Raw genomic sequence first — 24,014 nt, 5'->3', positions numbered from 1 at the left:
TCATTAGGAGAGAGGCATTAGCGGATCGCTGCCCGACGAATTTGGCGCGCGGCGGTAATTTTCGATTACAGATTGCGCGAGAGATGGATGAAGAGAGAGAGTAACTCTGTGTTGCGCTTTCGGCTGTACTTTCTTTGCTTTTCTCCAACTTATTGTTCGAAAGAAAACAACCGACTCGTGCTCAGTCATTGAGTAAAAAAAAAAAAAAAGATCGTTAAAAAATTGATTTAATATCACATGGAAGAAAGAGAGAGAGAGAATCAGGACACCGCGGTTATTTTTGTCACACACGCGGAAAATCGCGCAACAATTCGAGTTCTCTCGCCTGATATGTTTTAATTAAAATTGAGTGAAGTGAGAACTTGAAAAGAAAATTCTCTTCAGAAGAAATCACGCAAGGGCGAACGCTGATTGTACAACGCGTGGGAAGGCAATTCTCGTTTTGTGGGAATCGAGTGCCGACGATTAACAACTTCGTTAAGAAAGAAGGCTTATACGGGAACGCGGCGTGGCGTACACGCCGGTTATAAAAGTCTATTTACGCCTCCGCGCCGGTGTAAATCGAGCACTTCGAGTGCGACCGACTATCAGGCACTCTGCGTGGAAATTCTGATCCCGTTAGGGGCCAATGACGCCGTAAAGGATGTATGGTCTCTACGGTTTACACAGACGACATAGTCTGGCTTTCCGTGTGTACTATGTCCGGTTAGCGCAAGTAGCCTCAAACATTACGAATTTCTTGGAAGGTTTTTTTTCCCGAGAAATCAGCTTTTATTCAGAAAATGTCTAACAAGTAAATGTAAAAGGACTAACATTTTATATGATTTTTAATAGATGGACAATTTTAAATAAATGGATTTTTAATAGATAGAAAAGTTTAAACTTTTACTTCTTTCTTGCGCATCGTATACGGCGAATCATCGTCAATTTATTTTTATCTGCTTTTCATTTGTCGTACAATGCAAGATTTGTACAGTGTTTTGAAACACAAGTGACGACGAGTGAGAACAACGACGACGTGTCTCGCGTCAACTGGAAATTCGACGCGTGGAAGTTTTTGGTACCGTTAAGCGCCGGGTTCTACGAGACGCGGGACGATAAAAACTTCGCGATGACTCGTAGTTGCTATCTCGGATAGATTTAAGACAGCGATTCTCCACCACGACCGAGCCGATCGTCTGATTGTATCAAGCGTTGTTCGTCGTCGTCGTCGTCGTTGTCGTCGTCGTCACTCGGCGCGAGCGAGGCAGATCGTGAAAAGATGGGCGCGGCGTACACCGGCATTCCTCCTCGAAGAGCTCCGATGGCATTGTTCCATCCGCGTCGCACCTCGATCACGCCTCTGTCACGTGGCCCACAATTCACAGGACGTGACTCCCCGACCCTCTTAAGGTGTCTCTCTGCCCAACGGCCGCCGCCGTCGCGCGCGCTTATACGCGCCATAAGTGCGTACACCGTCGCGCGGCCATTATTTCCGTTTTTTTTTCTTTTTTTTTTTTTTTTCCGCCTGTCGTCTCCCGTAATGTCACGTTGCACAAAAGTAACTGCATAATTTCGTTAGGATATACGGCGACAGAACCAGCCCCGACTACGCCCGTCGCGACACAAACGCGATGAGGCCGCGCAATGTTGCCTGACTGTTAACATCGATGTAATTTGATGTAAACGAGAGGAGAGCACGAAAGTGCGTGAATATAATTACAAGCGAACGAAGTTTGATTCTAAGGAGGTCATTGGTATGTTTCTGTCGTCTGTGTAGTCTTAAGTGCAATATTCGAACCGGAGCGAATTTATTGCAGTTCATCAAGCAGTTTCTCCTCTGAGTAGGAGATATTTTATTTTTCACGCATGTATATTGCACTTATTCATTCTCATTGATATGTAACATTCACATTTGAGAGCTAGAAAAATATAATCACTTATAAGAGATCTTGATTTTATTGAGCTCATATAAAATTAATTGGCGCTCTCGTTACGCGTTTAAAAATATATGTTGGCTATTTCGGATGTCCTTTATTTCTCGTCGTAATTTTCACGCGTCAAACATACTGACCTGCCGTGATACGAAACGCGGCTTACTTAGTCGTTCGCCCGCTCATTCGCTCACCTGCCGCTCATTAGAAGCCTTATCGCTAATTAATCCGTACGGCAGCGTTACGGCTCTCGTGTCGTTCGCCTCGCTTCACTATCCGCCTCTCTCCCGCTCTTTCCTCTTTCTGCCGCAATTATGAGTATACTTCCTGGACTACGTCGTCACCCTACCGTCGCCGCAGTGTTGAGGCTGCTCGGGGTGCGAGCGGCAATTATGCGGTTTCTCGTCTCGATACAAGGTATTAATGAGTCTGAGCGAGGAAGGGTTGTAAGACTTTATCGCTAATCTTTCCGGTTTCAGACCAGAACTGACGCCAACAAAGACGCGTAAAGGATGTTTTTCACGTTTTTTAAATGAGAAATTTCTAGAATTATGCGCCTAATTTGAAGAATATCCTTTGACAAAAATGTTAAGGCATCAATAATTTTTTTCCACCTTAATTGTAATAAGTTAATTTTTAATAATTCTTTAATTTTCTTATTTCGTGTATGTTTTTTCTTTTTTTTCTCATTTGCGAACTCGATAGCAGTATCACATGTCACTGTTTGAACACGCAGCCACTTCGCAGTCGTCTTTCAATCTCTCTCTCTCTCTCCCCGCGTCGATCGCGTCGACGTTTACAGTAATGTATGCAGTCAATGTGTCAAGAACTGCCCGGATGACTGTCAGTGGTTATCCGCGGCGTTGTTAAGTCATTTAAAGCCACGGTTACGCGACAGCTGGCGTAGGTCAGTATCATTATCTCGCGAGAGGAACGAGAGTGAAATGGCGAATCGATAGACGGACATACAAGACATTAATAAACATGAAGAAGAGAACGCGAGCGCGAGCGAGCGAACGAGCCGAGCGAGCCGACGGGACCGTCCGTCGTCTCGCCAACTTCTTCTTCGCGGGCCAACTTTTTCCTCGATTTGCAGAGGAAGAACTGAACGAATTTCTGTGAAACGATATCATTGCCACAGAATCCTCTTTAGCCGAATTATAAATAATACACGATCACATTTTATGTGATCCTTTCACGTTATTAATGCAAAGAACTTTCTAAACCCTATTTTCTTTATTTCAACTACTTTTCTCTTATCTTCGCTTATCTGCCCTTCTTAATAGAGTTATTTTATATACGTACAAAAAATAGCAGAAGAGAGAATTTTAACCGATACCAAAAAGCTTTTATTCGGCTGATATAATCGGCAGCTTTTTAACCACAAGTTTTATTTGAAAGAATTAATTTAACTTTGTAATTATAAAAGTGAAATGTGTCATGTCGACAGATCGCATAAAACAGAAACAATAATCGCGAAAAATTCATTCTTTTTCAATGTTGTAAATTGTTATCGCACGCACGCGAGATCTCTTTTTTTTTTTTTTTTTACAGCAATCCGCGATACGCGATACCTCCCGAGCAGTTCATTGCAACTGTCGAACGTAAGATTTAATCGACCGCGGCGAGCAAAAGCGCAAGAAGACCGGAGAGAGAGAGAAAGAGAGAGAGAGAGAGAGAGAGAGAGAGAGAGAGAGAAACGCATACCTCCTTCTGTACCGGCATACGCGAGGCAAGGAGCCGGCAACTTGTTAATTATTAATCAGCATGTTTAATTCATATTGCGCGCGCCAGCTGTTTGTTTCCTTGATGCGCGCTAAGGTCTCGTACTTACTTATGGCAACGCTTAAACGTTACCGCGAGTAAACATCGCGCGCTCCGGGTGCTTAGGAATTCCCTCCATCCTCTTGCCCCTTTGTGTGCTCCCACACCTGCGACTTTTTCTTTTGTCTTTTCTTCGCCTTCTAGCGTTCCTCTTTCACCGAGTGAAGTCCCACGACGCTACATACCGCGCATACACGCATGTTGCAAATGTGCACGCATCGCGCACTCGCAAGGTCGTCTCCGTCGGGCGTTACCGATGCGAGACACGCTTCAGTAAATTCCCCTTATCAGACTATATGTTCGAGAGAGTTTGTAATAAGAATCTCTAAACTCTCTTCAAAGAATTCGATGACTTTTTCTTTCCGAGAAATTGGTTGTATATTGTTAAAAGTGAGATAACGCGCTGACGTAACATACATGTGTATATTCGATACGGAAAAACGACTGCTTGGTTTCGCGACAAAAACACCAATAGATATTTCTCGAAAACGAGAAAATCTCCCCGGTTTACCGGGGGGATGACAAGCCTGGCGCTTTCTTCAAGTTATTCCGGAGAAGCCGGTCGATCGATGTATCGCCGCGTGTATATCCGCGACTAACGCTCGGAGCGTGTGTACGGCATTTTATGTATTACTCTAGGAAGGGTGGACTTGTCTCTCTGTCTTTTTACTCTCCCTTCCCTCCTCTCTCGCGCACCCCGCGCTCTTTTTCTCAACGTACAACTGGGGTGTTTATGGGTTTATTATACAACCGGTCTCCCGTCCGCTCGGCCGCTCGTACACGCGAGAAGTTCGCGAGGAATACGCGCGCACGTCATACATGATTCACTGCGTGTGTGCGAGAGCAAGCGTTGCGGATCGGACGCGTGCGAGGTCCTTCCCTTTAGTTCTTCCTACCCGGAGCAGCGTCTATAACGCGTGCGGAGCTATAAAAAAAATATCCGTGGAGTGAAAATAAATCTAACCTCGAGGCCGAGGATCGGCCGGCCGGCCGCGACTCCCTTAACGCGAAGTAATAGAAACGAATGGCCTTGTGAGAGGCGAAGGGAAAAGCACATACCCCTACCTACCGTGCGTGTTGGAAAAAACGTCGGACGACTTTTTCGACCTCAACGACGTCGGGCGACGGAATTTCTACTCTATTCAGTTTGTAACGCCTCGTTAGCCCGACGATATTCCGCGCATATCGCGCTCATTTAATGCGCACGTGAGGCCGTCAAAAGGCGATTAACCAAAGGTGCTTTGAAGATAAGGTGTGTGTTAGTCATATCAGAGATGTTAGCGCGTGTAAAAAAAAATATACAAACTGCTGTATTGTTTACTTTTTTCTTTCGCAAGCTTTAAAAAAATGATGTAACGTAAAACGCAATAAACTACACAAAATAAAAGTTATTTTATTTACTGATGTTTTTTAAGCGTCTTAAATTTATTTATAAAACTACCGCTGGCAACATTAACGATTCGCATTTTGTGGAAATGTTATTACGGAAAATACAGCGAGCGAGTTTATCTGACGCTCGAAACGCAAACTCGATCGCTGTTGCCATGTAACCACGGAGCACGTACAAGACCGCCGAACCGCAATGAAGCTCCCGCATGTTCTATACATAAGACGGTACCCAATCTTCCACCAGCTTCCCTCGACTTACTTCCAAGAAAAAGGGAAAATGTTATTGAAAGATCCGCAGGTCGGAGAGCAGTAAGGCGGGCGGAGGGACACACGAAGAGAGGGATAACCGCGAGGGAAGAAAGAGGAGCGCGAGAGACGACGAAGAAAAGAGGGATGCGGATGAGAGGGACGTGGATGCCGAAGACAAGAGAAGGGAAGAACGGCGGGTTTACCGCAGAGCGGTACCACCCTTAGCGCGGTCTGAGTTCATTGCGCGAGTCATCAGTATCCATAAGCGATGAGTTACCCCTCGCTCGCTCTCTCTCTCTCTCTCTCTCTTTCTCTTTCTCCTCATCCCCCTTGATCTCTCTCTGTCTCTTTCTCTTGAGAGTGCAACTACGTCGATAGAAGAGGGAAGGTTAGGATCGGGGCACCTGGTTCGCTTGTTCGGCGAGTCTCGAAGCTTCTCTCCTCTCGGCTAGATGGTCGAAGGGATGGCGAGAGCCACCATCGCATCGGAGAAGGACGAAGGCCGAGAACGTGCGGCTGGCGCTGCTGGTGCTGCTGCTGCTGCTGCTGCTGTTACTGCTGCTGCTGCTGGTAGTGGGTGGTTGATTTTCTTAGGTCAACGTATAATCAAGCCACCGAGGAACGGCACGACGGGGAGGAGAGGGACGGGGAGAAAACGGAGCACGGACAGCCATCGTCCTAGACCAATCCCCGGGCTTCGTCGGCGAACAGCCCTCTGTAAGCGGGGGCGAGCCAACCGGCGGCTCCACTTCGAGTAGAAGGAGCCTTCTCGAAGGAATCTTCCTGGATGGAGGAACTACCTTCGATACTCCGCACCTCTTCGAGGAGGATACTCGGTCGGGCGTTTCGTGAGCCACCCTCGCAGAAGCGCCACCCCAGAATAACTACGTCTTCGTTGGTTCTTACGTACTACGTGGTTACGGCTAAAGTTAATAACGGATAGTCCGCTGGTGCACGCTTCGACGATTGAATTAAACGAGCAACCTCACTCCCGAATGTTCGCGGAATTACTGCTGTCTCTTTTGAAATGATTAGATTTCAGAAAGTCTTGACGGTTGATTCTATGTTCGGAGAGAATCTCTCATTTGGAAAGATATCGCTAGAGGGTGCGATGCTTATCTTTCGCTAAATGATTATGCAAGAATCATGAATTGTGCCCCTGCCTGTTGTTTTTGAAAATATGTTTCTATCATATTATATTATACAATATATAATATATATCTATATGTGTTTTGATATTATACCTGATAACTTCCTGCGTGTACATTTTGTTACTATCGTGTTTGTTATGATTTTAAATTATTTATCAGATTGTAGGTGAGATAAAATAATACTTAAAGAAAATTTAAAGCACACGTTTAAAACATGCTTTTTGAGAAGCAGGCAATCTTATATATTTATTTCAAAATATTATTTTATAACACAAGTTCTAAAATTACTTTTTGCGAATTAAATATTTTGTAATCTCAATGCGAACCGCGTCCATCAGTCATTCACAAACTCGTGATGACAATCTGAAGGTAAACATCGACTTAAGATGTCCCTTCGAATTTCGTGTCGCGTACTGGACGAATGATACCGACTGATGAGACCGACTGATCCGAGAAAGAGGATACGAGGGAGAATCGCGAAGAAGGAACGGGGCAGAAATAGCCAGACGGCCGACGGTCCCGGAACGTCGAAAGCCCGTGTTCTTGAAGGCAACGGGGCGAGATGGAAAAATTGCCTCGATGTAAAAACATGAGAATCGCTTCTCCGCCGTCCACACTCAATAAAACGACCTCGACCCAAGAGATACGCGGTCCACCGTTCCGCATATATATGTAGACAGAGAGAGAGAGAGAGAGAGAGAGAGAGAGAGAGAGAGCACTCGCGCAAACACACATGAGAAGTGAGGCGTACAGTCGAGCGAAAAATACACACGACCACAAGCTCACGTCCACTCGGATGCTTTCTTTTGCAACATGGTGGAGGAAACGGGAGCATCGAAGAAGGATACACGAGAAGCCGAACAGGAGGGATTGGGAAGGAAGCGTAGCGTCCACATCCAGTCGAGTGGTCAGCTATCGAAACCTCCTACCCGTCCACCACCCACCTCTCCCCGTGGGACTTGGCTCCATCGGCCAATAATAAAAAATATACGATCTGTTCGGCTCACACGGACGCAACCGACCGGCACGCCGATTCTCGTAGACGTAGGCGAATTATACTTCGAGGCCGGTTCTAAGTGATCGCATTTCCACATAGACGAGCTGCCTCGATACGATATGAAAGACTGCCCGGTGCCGTTATTGCCGCGTGGCGAGGGGCCTGGAAAAAGCCATCGCGCCGGCGGGGGGGCGCCATGAGATCCGAAACGGAACATTATCGAGTCGGATATTTTCCTCTTTTTTTCTTTAGATCTTTATGATCACCGTCCGCGACGAAGGAACGTGGAAAAAGTGGAAGAAATGTCGACTGTACGGTTTGTGTGTGTGTGTGCGTGTGTGCGCGGTGGAAGAAACGATATTAGATGAGTACTGATTCTACGAACGTGATAAAATCTTTACTGAATCGTTATTCAGTAGATTTATTTTTGGATTTTTTTTATTGCTCTAATTTATGTTATAAGTTCTGTAAAGTATGATTCTTTCGGATGTGTGATTATCTTCTTTTTAACTTTATAATAAAATCCTAATTATCATTTTACATATTCCTAAAAATAATTTTTAAAAAATTCCAAAAATATTGAAAAATTCATAACTACAAAAACGGGAAAATATTAAGCTCGATTTCTCTGGAACGAAAAATCGCACGTCGACGCGATAGCAAAGAAAAGTACTTGCTGAAAGAGCGCGAAACAGTTGCACAAAATCTATCACCCGCTTTTCCCTTCGTGGTCTTGGCGCCCCAGCGGGGCCAAGTTAACGGAAGAAAGATGATCCATTCGTCATAATATAAAAATGGCCGTGACAGCGTTATCTGTGACCATTTCCTGCAGTCGTAGCGCCGGTTCCCCGGGCTCACTTGTCACTATGCCGGAGGTAATGATCATTACTGAGGGTTTCAACCCTACGCGCGTTGTACAGAGATATACGAACCCCGAGGAAGAAGAAGAAGAAGAAGAAAGAGTATCATGCGAAACGACGGAGAGAGATGACCTTCGCCAAAAAGAGAAGCCGAAAGAGAACAAGCAGGGTGAAAACGAGGAGGAGGATTTTACGGGGAGGGAAGAAACGAGCGGGGATGGAGAGCAGAAGACGATGATATAGACTGTGTTCTCCACCCTGTCTTCGCCTCCTCCGCGATCTCTCGACTACCTACCCCTCTGCGGGAGGGTGGGACAAGATGGCCGCTTCATAGGACTTCTCGGCCCAGGTCGGGTTTATGTGTCGTAATAAATGGTAATTTAAAACAGCGAGAACTAACAATTTCTTTCTTTATTTCTTCCCCAATGCTCAAGAGCGCCCACGACGAGCGCGCTCTCGCTCGGCCGAGCGCCGCAAACACACGTACACACACACATACACACACATGTAATACCGATACGCTGTGCAAACACACGTACACGCGCGCAAACACACGAAGGGTGCCGCTCGCACCTAGAAGGGTAGATTCTTCTGAAGGTGGTAAACTGGGAAAAAGGCGCTCTCCACGGGATCTGAGACGATAGGGTGCTACTGCTCCGCGACGAGGGTGACGCAAAGGGGGTGGTAGCACTTTCGTCGGGATATACCCAAGCCAAGAAACCGTGAACCAGCCAGTCAGCCAAGCAGCCCACGTAATATAAAGAGATATGTGCCGCGGAATAGCATTACCATTAGGAGATATAGTTTAGCAGTGAAGGCAGCAGATGAAATGAGATACTGCGGCTGAATCATGCATGAAGCGACGAAGGTGCGATTCGCCGTTCTCTTTTCGCTCGACCATTCCTGTACACGTTTATCTGTATATGTGCACACGTGCGCATGTGTGCGTTTGTGTAGAAACCGGGAGACATCACGATGATCTTCTCTTTTTTTACTCCCTGAATCTTCCCCGTCAACTTTCCCCGTCTATTCTTAAGCTTTTCTCTTTGCCACTTTGCCGCTCAATTCCCCGATTCCTCCTCTCGTTCTCTTCGTCCCCCTTTTGCCGACTCTTCGCCTCCTCCGCGCGGACTCGATGAGAAAAGTGAATATGCTACAATATTCAAATGGCAGCCGCGCGACACTTTATTAAACGCGCTATTTGCATCGCCGCCAACACCCCCGCTTCCCTTTCCGTCGCCCGCTCCCCCCTCTCTGCGTCGACCGTCGGTCGACGGTCCTTTTTGGTTGCCGACCAGACAGAGACGAGCGCGTTGCTCGATGCCTGATTAAAAACTCGGAGCAGTCGCTGTGATAGCGACGCGTTACGCTTCGCAAGCTGAAAGTATTTGGATTGAGGATAATGTTTGTCTATCGTCGCTGTAATCAAGTACCAAAAACTCAAGTTCTGAAAAGTTTTGAAAACTAATAAATTTAAAAAGTAACAAACTTTTTATGTGTGAGAATGCCAAAGAATTAGGAAAAAAAAAATCTCTTTAATATAAAACCAGAAAACCAAATTGTATAGTTTTAATCTCTTGTGCGAAAAACTAATCCAAGTTTTTTTTTTGCTACACGCTTGCTCAATAATTTCAGACGAATAAAGAAGGTAAGCGCGGCTTATAAAAAAAGATTTTGATTCATTATTATGAGCGTCGCAGTGCATGCAGAGATACTAGGAGAGCACTCGGGCAGACTATCCCCGTAATTCTTCGCAGGACGGCCTGGAGCGCGCAGGCACACATTATGCTAATTTGTCTTTTAATCTCGTGGCACCACCGGTGCGTCTTCTCTTTTCTCGTTCGGAGAGAGGGAGTCTCCTGTCCCCCTCGACTAACCGGAACACAATCTGAGAGCGTGCAAGCGTGCTGTTTACTTTGCAGAACATGAGTGGCTCGTATACCTATCATAACACTATATTGTTTCCGTTGAAAGTCTCTTAAGGGGTTAGAGACCTGCGTGTGATTACAGGGTCAGAGTGATTTCGAACGGAAATAAAACAGTGTGATACAATTTTTTTTCTCCTCGGCATACAAAGAACAAAATCATCCCCCGTGTGTTATTTGTATTTTTTTTTTTTTTTTTAAGTTCTATCTATACGACGTTTCGCGTTGGAACTTAAGATGAAGCTCATCCAGTATTTTTCCCCGTTTCGCGAATACATTCCGACGCACGAAAAGGAAAATTCAACCTGCGGACGGGAGAGATTCCGGCGAGCGCAGGTTGAAAGGGCAAAAAACGTCTCTCTCTTCTTCTGAGGAAAGAAACTCGGAATCACAACGTGAATGAAGTAGGCGGGAGAGCCAGATGGTGGTGGCCGCCAATGTCGGTAGTGGGAGCACTTATGCATTTATGCATTCATATTTCCGTTCCCGAGACGAACCGTAAGACGACGACGTCGTCGTCGTCGTCGTCGTCGTCGTCTTCGTTGTCGTCGTCGCCCAAACCACGACGATACTACGCACCATCGAGAAAGAGGAAAGGTAGGGAAAGCGAAAGAGGTGGGCGGAAAGTTGCTCCGGAATAATAATACACGCCGGCGCTCGCGCTAGCTTCGCTCGCAAGAAAAAAATCTGAATACATGAAACCTAATGACAGAGTGTGTACGCCTCCGCGCTCTCGCGCGGAGCGATCGTCGGATTCAGGAGGAGTCGGTGTCGGGAGGAGCAGATCCGGATGAGCGCCGGTGATCGTTGATCGATTTTTTAACTTCCCACGACATTGGCTTTGATTTTGAAAATTGTAATAACAACCAAACTCCAAGAGAAAAAAAGAAAAAGCACACGTGCAGAAATAATTGTTTGATGACAATTGTCAAGAAACAAAATAAAAATTGTTAGTGAGGATATGTTTTTCAAATTGAAATAAAAAACGATAAATAAGTAAACAAGATATATACAGCAAGGTCTATCTTTGACCTTGTTGAACGAAGGTCGTCGATAAGAAAGACATGAAATCTTATACCTACCAAATGAAATTCTGACCAATCCTTTTTGAAGGTCACCCTCAATGTTGTTCTTACCTACCCTCTTCGGTCTAGTTTATGAAACGGCATAGATAGTGATCATCGAAGAATGAGCCTATCGAGGACACCGTCGAAGGACGAGAGAGAACAGTTGGCGACGGCGTAAGGGTAGGAAGGTAGATGGATGAAAGGAAGGAAGGAAGGAAGGAAGGAAGGAAGGGCGCCGTCGTAGCCCGGGTACCCGTGGCTCCGCCTATCGGCGCGCCGCCTCGCGGTGGTGAATACATTTAGCCTGGTTAGTTTACAAATGAATACAGCGATTGAAGCAACTTATAATATCAATGTACCTCCGGCCGTCTCGCTCGCACGCCGTGCGCCACCCCTTGCTAGCATCTCGCTTCCACCCACTCTCTCGCGGGGTTCCATACAGAATGGCCATATTAACTTGATAATTAGCTCGGTTATACGACTTGCAGATGAGGAAAGACTCGGGACGGACGTCGGCTACCCCTACCAGGAGTGGTGCCAGTGTTCCTTGCTCTGCTCCCTATGCTATGCTCGACTCGGCCCGGCTCCTCGTCGCTCGTCGGATGGATATAGAACCCTTAGTTCGTATTCCTCTCCCTGTCTGCTAGGAACCCCGCCGTGGTTCGTCTCGCAGCCGGCAAATCCGACGTCGTCGTCGTCGTCCTCATCGTCGTCGTTGTCGCGTCGTTCGTGTTCTCGACGAGACCGTGTCTTACGCAGTACCGGTATCTCGCAGTGAATTTTCTAAGTGCCTATCCTCACCCCCGCTCTAAGTGACAGGGTTAATCTAGGTGATCACGTGCTCGAGCATGCGATCGCGACCACGTGCTACGAGGTTCCCTCGTGAGGATCGAACGGCGGCGAGGTCAACGTTCTCCGTTTCTTATTGGCGACGTCTTAACACACTATCTCAGAAGTGTTGAAGAGGTACGTTTCGACCAGAAGAAGATTTTAAATTAGAAAGTCGCGTCGAAACAGGGAAATATTGCGCGTATCGTATCGATCTTTGATCCATAACCCAGCTTGTCGTCAGACAACGACTCTCTTGCGACGTCGCTCGTCGTCCAGACGCCGTCAGGTGACGGGGAACGAACGTGCTAGGTGGCGCCTTGAAGACCCAAAATGGCCGCACTTGGTGGCCAGGCGAAAACGGCCAACAACTCTCTCGCGCGCGCATTTTGGAGACGAGACGAGCGGCGAGCCGGGCCGAGCTGAGCCGAGTCGTGACCCCGTGTCCTCTTTGAGGACTTGCGCTTGTCGAAGGCCTCTTCCATCCGACACGCGCGATGTGGGAATACAAACTACAAGGTGCCGCGCGCGTGTACCAGCGCATTCCGGGAGATGACTGGCATTGAAAAAGCTCGTCTTTGGGGCCGCACCCGCTTGCTCGCTCGGCTACTCGCTTCTCCGTCTACGACCGGAATACCGAGGACACGGCAGCCATATTAGGCCTTTGCCTTTCTCTCCTTCCACCCGCCTTTTCTTCTTTTCTCTCGTTTTTTTTCTCTTTTTCTCTTTCTTGCTCTTTTACTCTTTCACTTACTCTTTTTTTTTTTTCCTAATATGTAGTGTGTTTGCTTTTCATTTCAAACGTCAAACAACGACGCTCCGATTCCACTTTTACCTTCTGTCCTGATGATTTTTTGGATAAAACTTGGTGTGCAGAATTTCTTATAACCCATAACCGCGCCAAAGATTCTCGTGCGAATTGAAACACCACTCAAATCAATCGCCACTTTCTTTTCTTCAACGCGGAATGGTTCTCGTACGTAATCTTGGCTTTCGAAGAATTTATCGCGTGTGTCTGTTTTATGCTTTCTTCATTGCGAACGCCTTCGCTAAGAAATTTCTCTGAGATACAAGGGTTTCTTTAATCGTTTTGCGTGCGAGATATTGCAACGCGACTCTGCAACGCGATATTTGAAACAGCGAGGAGAAAGTTGGATGTTGCGCTTGTAGATAAATTATCCCAATCAATCATCTTCAGTTCAGTCAACTGTATTTTTATTTTTTTTAAATTTTTTCATGGAAAACACAATATTATTTTTTATTTGACTGATGTTTGCTGTAAGAGTATTACAAAATCACGGTTACTTCGGAGAGATGATTGTTATTTATATTTAAAATTCTGTAAAGCTTTTGATAGATCGCTCTCATGTGTGTTTGCGCGCGCGTAATATATCTCTGATCGATAAGCATCGCTTTTGTTTTCCCGCGTTGCTCATCGCAACGCGATATCGCTGATATCCGAGCTCAATGGCGTACGTTGCAACGCGATAGTCGCGAAATCGTTCAGAATTGCGAAGCGAACGAAGGCGGAGGAACGTCGGAGGCGGGCCCGGCGACGCGATACGTACGTGCCGTCACGTACGCGACGGGGTTTTTACTGAAATCAAATCTAAATAAAGCGGCGAGTTCGTAACATGGCGATATATACGCCACGAATTGTTCCCATGGCGGTACCCGTGAGATACCGTCGTGCTCGTATCGTTATCTCAATGTTCCGACGAACGCCGTCGGCGCGCCAACGCGGTTCGCTCCGCGTTCACAATTCGAAAAGTCTGACCAATTGGTTTCTTCGCCCGGTGCAAATAGCAGAATGTACAATAATACTCCTTTTACTTATATAGATTTTTTGATAATTGTTTCAAAATAAGAGCCACAGACGTATATATTCTACCAATTTTAATATCATTTAGACCTAAGATATGTAAGTCTTTTATAACAATTGTTCCAAGCTAACGAGATTCTCTGCGTGCTTTCGAAGAATTATTTAACTACAAATGTGTAGGAGCAGGTATAATTACCATGATGTTTTTTGAGGTTCATTTTCTCTACAATTTATCGAGCTAAAACAGCTTTAAATTATCGCGATACAAGCCGTATCGACCATTGGTCGACGCGACGCGGACACTTTCGCGGGACTCTCGATTGCGCCCCGGCGGTAATCGGCGTCACGTTGCACGCGGAAAACGACTTTTCACGGGCGATAAATTCAAGGCGTAGCGTGCGAGCGCGGCCCGACAAAGAGGACTCGGCCGGTACCACAGGGTGTACGGCAAACAACACCTGCCGCGACTCGCGCGATGTGGGTGCCGCGAGGAGAGGGTGCAGAGAGAGAAAGAGAGAGAGAGATCCGACAAAAGTAATGTATGCACCCTTGTACGCGTTGTACAATGGAAACTCCGAGAGAGCGAAGCCACCTGAGCCTGCAGGCGGACCGGGCGTCATTCGGGCCGGCTGTTTGCAACCGGCGCGATGCCGTGGCCCCGCTAATTATTCGCGCAATTTCTCTCGTATCGAGAAAGCTATCGTGAGAATATTTATCGCTGATCCCGTTTGCGTTAAAGAGATGACAGATCTTATTATATATATATATTTGTACGTTATATGTAAGAAACCATCATTCTCGCAACGGTTTCTCGCGACTTTTCTTTAGTCACGCCAATTATATTCGCGCAACACGGATGTAACATTTTACGGTCATTGCTATACGCGTAAATCGGCAAAGTGCCATCAGTTTCCACGGTGTGCCCCGCGCGCGGAATAGTTCTCCTCTAATTATCCGCTCGACGGATAATAACGCGTGCGCGTCTTCTCGTCGGCGCGATAACAAGCCGGCCGACGCCATTATTTTTTCTTTTTTTTTTTTTTCCTCCTCGTGCCCGTCCTCCGTCGGAGGACTCATGGCGAATTCCGGGCTGGCAAAAGGAAGAGGGAGGAGACGAGGGAGCGAACTGGAACGAGAAGTCAGGGCACTCAGCGTGGCTAATTGCTCAAATCATTAAGAAAAAAACATGAAATCTAAGTCCCGCCGTGTACAGTGGGAAGTCGTAGATAGCGATCGACCGCGCGTATACCGTAATGAAAATAATCACGGCAACGCGGCGAACGATAACTACGTTTCGAGCTCGATTTATCGCGGTTCGCCGCATTCTCTCATTCGTTTGTCCTTGCGATCGCGCGCGTCATGACGTTCTGCGCCGCGCCGGGTAGATTTCGATCGCGCGTCGAGCCACACCGAAACGCTTCGTCAATTTTTCAATTTCGCGTCGAAACTCTTCTTCGTTTTTGCATTTCGCGAACATAAACACAAACTCCATAATGTCTCTCGTAAACCGTATCGTTTTCCTCATTCGAAAACGTAACAAAGTGTATAATTTGAACTCCGCGCGGAGTAGTTTCTTATGTATGATGTGCACGCGCATCTCACTCTATCGACTACTCTGCCAATTCACGTTTACGATACTGTGAATTCCGCGTGTGCGTTCTCTCGTAAACAGGTTCATTATGTACGCGGGATGCTAATCTCGTTCGCGAATGAAATCGCGGAAAGTAAGAGTAATGGTTCTCTCTCGATTACGCATTAAGTCTCCGCACTCGACGGCGGAATTCGTTTAAGGTCGCGACGCGAGGAATCGTCTGAACGAAATTCGTCGCAGCGCGAATCGTGTATTTGCCGTCGAGAAAAAGAGTGAGTGAGTTAAGAAAAGAGCGCAAGAGAGGAAAGAAAAAAGACGACGCAAAACGAGAAAGACAGAGAGAGAGAGAGAGAGAGAGAGAAGTGCGACCGCGGTGGAATAAGAAAAGCGAGAGAAGTGCGGCCGCGCGCATTTGCGTATTGTTATGTTAACGCCCGCGCGAAGTAACAATCGGCACCGGGCACAATGGCGAAATCCTTGCTGAAAAGGGGGCAGGGAGAGGTTGTGGAAGCCGAAAGCAAGGGTTGAGGCCAGAACCGAGGGACGCGGCGGGGGACGGAGGCGTTATCGCATTATCGTATTGCGGCGCCTCGTTGCCGAGACTCGCTTTGCCCTTACGTAAATTCCTGCAAACAAAGATTTACACCGATACAACCGTGAGCACGGTACCGCCATCCTCCCTGTTGCTTTCTTTCTCTCTCTATCTCTCTCTCTCTCTCTGTCTCAGTCCCTCCCGTTCTTTCTTTCCCGTTCTCCTTCGGCGAGTTTGCGAAACCGTACCGGAGTAAACGGGAGACGACGTCCGCCGCCCACTTTAATATTCCTCGTTTCCATAAAAATATGACGCTTCTTGCGACAATCTCAAGACGACCGACGCTCGCGACGAGGATTCGCCACGAGTCGGTTGACTCGCGACGAAAATCGACAGCGACTTCGATAATGACAGATTCGATAAGACCGCACGTCAATGCTTGTCTCTTGTCACGTAGCTGGAGAAGATATTCTTGTCATTTTTGCGCGCTTGTTTTCGCTTTTTCAAATCCGTCGTTCTGTCAAACATTTGTCTTTATTCGGCACATAAGAAAAAGACAAAGAGCGTGAAACGCCGTGCTTTTTTCTAGCGCGCTGCCTTTGTTATATTTTTTCAATAGCGCACTACGATTGTTTATCGAGTGTTTCAAGTTGATGAAAGGTTCCTCAAACGATCTGTATATGGCGAAGGCAAAACATACACACAGCCCCTATATGTTATATAAGGGGTGGACTCGGCGGAGGGCGAGAGGGTGGTAGATAGGGCGGACGGTGGCGGGTCGTGGGTGAGTGGGTGGCGAATATGCAAATGTAATTGATATTACTTTTTAAATATTCCCCACTCTACCCGAACAGAGAGAGGGGCCAGCCCGTCTGTCGCTCGCTCGCTCGCCTGCAGCAGAGGGTGCGCCTGCTTTATACACTCTTACTCTAAGTGCCTTTTACCCCCTATATCGGCAGCAGCACCCTCCCCCTCCACCTCTTTCCCGTTCGGCAACTGCATCGTGCGGCAGCAGCCCTGTAAGTAAAGATAATTAATAGACTCAAGAAGATCTATCGCGAGATTTTCACCGGATAACCGGCGAACAAGGTGTAGTTACTGGTGAACCCCGTGGCAAATTACCGGCGCGTATCTCGATATAATTTTTGCGAGATTTTATTTTCTGTTTTCCAGATAACTCTCAATTCTCTTTAAGTTTAAGTTTGGCGGCGTCACACAACGAAAAAGTGCGGAAGAAACAATAAAAGTAGTATGTCAGATACTAAAGTCAGAGTATATTTCCTATTTTTTTTTTTTTTTTAGATTTAGGGTAACAGTTCGAACTTATAGTTAAATTCTCTTTCATTTGTAGATGAGCTCTTACACATTTATAATAATTATATAATATAACTTATATTAATGCAATATGTTGATGTTCGTAATTATGCGCAAATAGAAATGTTCGCTATAATAATTAATTTATCAGATGCTGCATGCAGTTTATAATACGAATAATTAATAGATCAAAATACCTTATATCTGCATTCGTGTTAATAGTCATAAGGGATTTAGCAATTCTGATATTAACACAGCTCTCGTTCGCTTTTTCAATCCGTCGTTCTGTCAAACATCATCTCTTCCCTTCGTGATTGATCTAATTCTAGCTAGTAGCAAAATCTACTAGATTATCATACATTAATTTGCACACAATGGGCAATGAATTTATTAGTTAAATGCGTTGCGTTGACGTTACACTAATTATAATTTATGGCGCAATAATAGACACGATGTATGATTGCCGAATAGGATGCGCAAGCGATATAGTAATGAGAGGAGGCCCGCAACAAATCGTCGCATCGCCGAGGGCACAAAGTCGCCGCTTGCTAATCAACGCTTCGATTCTTATTATAAATACCGTTTCTCCGCAAATGTCGCAACGACATTGTAAAATTAAATTATTGGCACACTAAAATAATTTGTTTTTGTTCTGATCGCTAATTTTTAAATAAATGTAGCTGCATATATCGTTTTTTTTTTTAAAACTGCGCTTTTAAACGTTCGTGACACTCCGAGTTTCTCCAAACAATTCCACATTACATTATTTCAGTATTTTTCGACGAACAATTCCGTAAATAAGAAAGACGCGGATATCGCGTGTCTAGAGATTAATTTAACACGACTGCCGACGGTGGAATTTCTCCGGCCAAAACGGATGGCTGCAGGCGAGTTCTGTGTAAACCAACTCGCGGTGCATATATCGGGTCGTATACCACGAGCAAGCATGGGGACCCACGGAGCATCTTCTCTCCATAAATCTAGCACCCGCTCGTGCACAACAGTGCGCACTGTCTAAACCCAACGCTAAGTACGACGCTAAATAATTCGATTTCGCGCAAGGCGAAATCGCCGCGCGACTGCCGACGGCAAGGCAGGAGCGATCGGCAGTTGTGTGTCGACGGCTGACACGTATACACAAAATCTTTTATTATTGCACTCGAGTAATATTTCTTTCAAAATAAAAATATTTTTAATCCACGTTTGTCACGTCATTATTTATCCTGGCGTGGAACATGCGTAAGAGCGAAGCAAGTGTCTTAAAATTTTGTTGTTTTGTAGATTGTAAATTTATTTTACAATTGTGTTCATCTCTTTACTCATAGATAGATAATACAATTGTTTAAGAAATAATGACGCGTACGAGCTACTTGCCGAACGCTTCTTACATTTGAGAATTGAATTTCAAGAAAAAACACATACTGTCCGTCAATAGGAATATTTCTCATGATATGATAAATCTCGCACAGCACAATTAGGTGTAACTCCTTCCAAATACAGACGATCGCATTAGAATACAATGCGGCCGTTCTTGCGCCGCCCGACGAAAGTAATCCTTTTTCCCGCAACTTACATTACATTACACCCCGCGATTGCATTCGCACGAAGCAGGTGTCAATAAGATTTACGGTAATTGACTAGGTTGTGGAATAATTAACGAGAAATCTGAGTTATCGTTCGCGCGACATTTATTTTCCGTCGAAATATACAAATCGCACAACTGACGAATATGCTCGACCTATTGTAATAAATAAATGTTATTTAGAGTCGCGTGCCGCCACAATAAAGAAAAAAAAAACACAGTCGTGTTCTTTGTCTCGAGAAAAAAAAATTAATGTAAATATATAAATAATTAAACGAGATCCCGCGCGACGTAAAAAATTTACGCGTTTTAGCGTGTGATGTGGCGAAACGACTACCTGCAACTATTCGTTGAATAACGACCAACGAAGGAACATTGTAAGAATTTATGACCAATTACATAGCGATTTGAATTCGCGGCATTTAGACAGCCGACGATGATTAATTAATTGGCGGGCGCTCGCAACGCGATACCGACGGGTTAATTGTTGTTTACGCTTATTATGCGGCATAACATTATCGCGTTTGACGATCGATAAAATTTTGCGCGTCGCGCGCGTCGCTGGTTTTCGACGGTTTTTCCGCGAGGAAACGCGAATGGAACGAACGAGCGGGGATCACTCTTTTTTTCCCCGGCCTACCAAATAAACGCGGAATTAATTCGTCGACGATCGATGATTATTATACAGAATTATACAAAATTACCTCGGCGATTTATTTTGTTGCCAGCGGTGTGTAATATTGAAATAACGCAGAGAGAAAGAGAGAGAGAGAGAGAGAAAGAGACGCCATGGTCACCGACGACGGTAGGCGTTTCGCGCACACAAACGCCGGTGCTCCATCGAGCGTGCACCGTCGGTGATTATCGGGCTTCCTGTCGCACCATTTCAAAATGGTGGATTATCTAGGAGGTTTTTCTGCGCCACGCAATGGCGTTCGTTCAGCGCGAGTCCCCCAAATCACGCTTTTCGACTTTTATATTATATTCGGGTTCGAAAAGTAAGCGATTATTCGGCAGTACTGCTTTTGATCACACGAGAAAGAATTTCTCTTTCATAGAGACACGTTCACGCGCGCACACAATGCGCGAATGTGTGCGTTTCATGTAATTACATGTCAGCGCAAACACAGAAACAGCGAGTAATTATCGCGTTTCCTGTCGTACGACGTGCGCAATGGCGAACGTTACCTCGAAGAATGCACACTTGAATGTACACTTCGCCATTGCGCGATTTCGTCTTCGTTAAAGCGCGCAGAGAGATATCACGTGAGATAATTTGAGGTAATCGAAAATTAACTCCATCATTTTTTTCTCTCTCTCTCTCTCTCATGTAGATTTTTTTTTTTTCAAATTAATTGGCGCGCGCGTTTGAAGAAGAGAAGAAAAAACGAGGAGGAGGATACGAACGATAGGGCTTAAATCAATAGACGAGATCTAGTTCGTAATTATGCCGATTATATCCTTCTCTCTATCAACGTTATCTCGATAATTATTATTGTCGGCGGTGTATCTCTCGGCATCGGATGATAACCGGGTGTGATGTTTACCGATGCCGCGCGATGGAATTTTAATTTCCGCCGCGGTGACGTGGGAATTGAAATAACATTACGTAAATGAGAATAATGTACTTTTACCGTCATGCCTCCACGTACAAGCGATAATAGCAGGCTATGCGCGCATTCGATACGGTTGTGTTCCTAATTTCTGAAAACAAAACTCCGAGATTAACATAGAATAATTAACGCCGATAATATCTTAACAAAACACATCATCATAAATACTCGAAATAGACTGCTTTGAACGCGATTAAAAATTACACAAACAACTACGCAAAGCGTTTTCTTTTTTTTTTTCATGAATAAATTAACAATAAAGTGCGGATTTGTCTCAAACTTTCAAGTAATTTTCATCTATTGTTTTCGTAACATTTTTTTTAATTCCAAGGTTAACCGCAATTTTACGAATTGTAAACCGTAACAAATAACAACAGAGAAATGATCTCGTGATGTTCTCTTGCGATTTTTCAATTCCTTCAAACCTCTCACATTTCACGGAACCGATTGACACAAATCGCGATCTGCGTTTTCGGTTGCCTCTCGCACTTGAGCTCCGCAATGACACTCTCGCGCGTACGTAACGCTGAGAAAGTCGCTCGCCACCGTGAACAAACGCGAGCGGAAATCGCCGCGAGTATATACGCGCGTATCGCCATCGTGAGCAACAACAACAAGCGAGCCACAGGGGGGAAGGGGGAAAAGAAGGCGGGAGTGAAGGGGGCACCCCGTGCGCTACTTGGCGCGCACGTAGGTCGTACACCCATCGACTCTCGGTGGTACACACATGGTACGTATGAAGTTGCGTGCCGCGGGTAATTACCGGGTTTCGCCGTGGTAACGCACCAGCGATGGCGGATCCGCCTGCGTATAGCCGGGGCCAGGATTCAGGCATTCGGGCATTCGGGCGACGCCACCGGCACACGGTGTTCCCGTCACACCGTTGGTTTCAACGCCAATTAAACACCCGCTTGTCAAGGAGAGGTATAAGAGGCGGGAGAGGAGAAAAGAGAAGCCGTTCGCGCGAGGGGGGTCTCGCCGACACACACACACCGCCCGATTCCCTGCGATTCGCTCGCTGTCGCACGCGATGCGTTACCCGGGCGTTGTTATTACGTGTCATTGCCATCCACGCGATGGCGGTTTTGAGAGATTATATTGCGCGTAGAAGCTCGCTCGGAGAAAACCAACGCTCTGAGGAGAAAGAACGGTGACGAGAGGAGAAAACAGAGAGTTGCGATCGAATGACACGTGTCCGCGAGATGTGTGTCGATTTCTTTTACTCTAGAAACGAATTAGAAAAAAAGATTGATTAAGAGTACAGTGTTACTTCTTATTTTTGTTTCGCTAACATCTAACCATCAGAAAAATATTCAGAAGGTTTGCGAAATAAGTATCGATGAAAAAATCTCACAGGGTTTCAACGTTGGCGCGAGTTTCCTTTGCGCTTTATCGCGCGGCGTTATTTTACAGGTCGGAAATAGCGCGTAAGTCGTAAGATAGGGTTATAAGTGTGCTAACTTGTTCAAACGTAAGTAAAGACGGCGGAGGGAAAGCGTTTCGCGATACCGCACCGTCGGCGTCGTCGTAAATCCGCAGTCCAAGTCTCGCGGCGCGCGCTGCGTGCAATTAGCGCGTATGACGAAAAATATGCGGGGAAAGTAATATCTGCGATAACACGAGCCACGTCGCGCGCACGTGGTGTATGTATATTTAAAATCCGCCCCGCGGCTAACGTTGCGACAAATGTCGTTGTGGCGCGCTGCGTATAACCGCGCGCGCTCTCGTTTTCCGAGTGCGTGTATCGCGCCACGCACCTGGGCTTTTTCCAACCACCCCTACCGCGTCCAATCGCGAAAGGGAAAAATTGCGAATGCATATAGGTCGCGGTTGAGTAGGCAATATCCGCGATAACGGTCCTGCGCTTTGTGCGTGTTCCGATAAAAAATATTTGTCGCAACGTGTATGTGTGTGTGTATACATGTATATGTGTATGTACGCGTAAACCCCGCGCGTTGAATTTACGCCGCGACGAAGAAAGAAAATCCCGTGATAACGCAAACCGGCACGACAGTTTTGCGAATCTTATTGTACGTACCGCGACACATCGCTAATTATTCCTCGTTGTACGATATTTTTTTTATCGCGCTTGTATACGCCGCAGTATTATTTAATTTAGATTATGATGAAATTTTATGCGCAGCCTTTTTCGCAGCGTAATAAAATTGCCGATTGCTCGCCGCGATTGCGCGCAGCACACATTTGTCCACGCAATTTCTGACCTCAATCAGGCCGATTCTAAAAATTATTCAGTCGCGAGAATGCGAATTCTTTCCAACATTGCGCTCGCAACATTTCCGCGCTCGTGCATTATTACTTATGAAACAATGTAAACATTATCAATTCCGAATGTCGCACGCTATAGATAAGCGATTATTGCTACCTAACACAAGTACTCTAAAATAAGAACGATTTGTATCCGGTCGTCGCGGACAACCTGTCATTTTATTCGTCACGTCGGCATAGAAACATTTTCCATACCGTACCGTTATCGTTATCGTGATCTACAACGAAACGTGATGTCAAAGTAGAACGTACGTTGGCACACTACCGTCTTACCATTTTACCGTATGGTTTTATCACTCGGTAAACGTCTTCGGTTGAGACAAAGTGTTGAGCAACTGTGGAAGTCCGCTATCTATCAGATCTTAAGACACACACGCCGTTACATGGAAGTGAAGTAAAAGCGAGTGTAAATTTTTTGGGCAAATGTAGGACAAGACACATCTCGGAGAAAAAAAAATAATGCGAGGAATGTGGAAGATATTTATACGTATAAAATTTGACTATTTAATACTACAACACAATCGAATTTCTAATGAAGAAAAAAAGATTCGATGTAAACTTATAAAACATTCGTTCGTCTGTGTGAAAGCGAAAATGCCGCAATAAAGATCCGATCGCATGACGACATCTCAATAAATTAGTCTAAGGCACGGGTGCAAAGGCGTATCTTCTCGCCCTCTGACAATCAGCCCCCCGTGGCTTCGGCACCGTCGATTCACAACGCTAGTTTTAATCACGTCGCGCAGTCATGGGGCGCATTGGTCGTGCCATCACCCACGGGGACGTTTTCGCCGAAAACAGCGGGCCGCACGCGGATTATCCGACTGCTTTATTAGCGCCATTCGTGTCTGTTTCCGCTTGTTCTTTTCTTTCGCCGAGTGCTGCGGGACGAAAATTATGAAACGCGTGCCTCGCGTGCTCCGTCGATCGCGAATTGCACGAGCGTGCAATCAACGGCGGTTTTAAAGTCGCGGCTTTACCGTTACAATTGGAATTCCGGCAAATTATAGTCATAACGACGAAACACGTTTTAAGCCTCACGGCTGTGGTTACACTTTACGTTTTTATTCG

General features: G+C 45.9%; 1 long non-coding RNA gene across 2 annotated transcripts in view; it reads left to right on the top strand.

The window, feature by feature from the left end:
- The window catches only part of LOC109853754, a 138,874-nt gene that overhangs the window by 56,839 nt on the left and 58,021 nt on the right, over positions 1 to 24,014 (top strand). Inside the window, exon 1 of one of the 2 annotated variants that reach the window (XR_002250147.1) lies at positions 12,029 to 12,341. The exons of the other annotated variant lie outside the window; for it this stretch is intronic. This is a non-coding gene — a long non-coding RNA (uncharacterized LOC109853754). Of the gene's footprint in view, positions 1 to 12,028; positions 12,342 to 24,014 lie in introns of those variants that run through there. 2 annotated transcript variants of the gene reach the window in all.

The sequence above is a fragment of the Pseudomyrmex gracilis genome, unplaced genomic scaffold, assembly GCF_002006095.1.
Source record: "Pseudomyrmex gracilis isolate BER0280 unplaced genomic scaffold, ASM200609v1 scaffold_54, whole genome shotgun sequence".
Lineage (NCBI taxonomy): Eukaryota > Metazoa > Arthropoda > Insecta > Hymenoptera > Formicidae > Pseudomyrmex > Pseudomyrmex gracilis.
Note: the sequence above shows the minus strand (reverse complement) of the source record. Positions and strands in the feature narration are given on the sequence as shown.